Genomic DNA, 960 nt, shown 5'->3' on the forward strand with positions numbered 1-960 from the left:
ACCACTGGGGCTCGCTTCATGCCTTGTAGGCGCCCGGAGGGAGGGCTTCCGGCACATGGGGAGCCACGGGTGGGGAGCGGTGGTCTTCCGACTGGCTCATTTCCTGCCTTGTAGGCACCCAGAGGGAGGGTCTCTGGTGCACGGGGAGCCATGGGCGGGTAGCACCGGTCTTCTGACTGGCTCGCTTCCTGCCTCATAGGTGCCTGGAAGGAGGGCCCCTGGCACATGGGGAGCCATGGGCTGGGAGCGCCGGTTTTCTGGCTGGCTCCTTTCCTGCCTTGTAGGTGCCCCGAGGGAGGGCCTCTGACGCATGGGGAGCCATGGGCGGGGAGTGCTGGTCTTCCAACTGGCTCACTTCCGGCCTCATAGGCACCCGGAAGGAGGGCCCCTTCCGGCCTCATAGGCACCCGGAAGGAGGGCCCCTGGTGCAGGGGAAGGCACACCACGGCGAGCGCTGTTGCATGCCAGCCCTCAGGCTGGCCACCGCCGCTTAACTGAGAACTACCACAACACAAAGAAACAATGACACAACTGGCCTACTATGCACTGGCTGCAGATACCCACCCATGGACATGTGTGAACCATTCAAACATGGAGAAACCCCTGGGAATATGTGCCATACAACGGGCCACTCTTGCTCCTGCCACTGAGAACCAGAAATGTCCAGAGTCAGTGGAGGAGCAGCTGCTGAACAAGGACTCAGAGAACATGAGAATGCAGACTAAGCCTGAGGAGTCAGAGGTCTTGTGGACTGGGGTCATGAGAGCTGCTTGGAAGCTGTAAACTGGGAGGACCTTGCACAATACCTGCAAAGACTCCCTGGAAGCCATTCTTCCCCTGACAGTACAGGCTGTGGTGGAGCTCTGGAGAAGTCTGCAGCAGGATTCCTGCTGCCTGTGCTGACAGCTGGGGAGAGGACACTAATTGGTTGTGGGGTCCCAATGTGATGGGAAGCTAGAG

This window comes from Chinchilla lanigera, unplaced genomic scaffold, assembly GCF_000276665.1.
Source record: "Chinchilla lanigera isolate Chin_1 unplaced genomic scaffold, ChiLan1.0 scaffold00066, whole genome shotgun sequence".
NCBI lineage: Eukaryota > Metazoa > Chordata > Mammalia > Rodentia > Chinchillidae > Chinchilla > Chinchilla lanigera.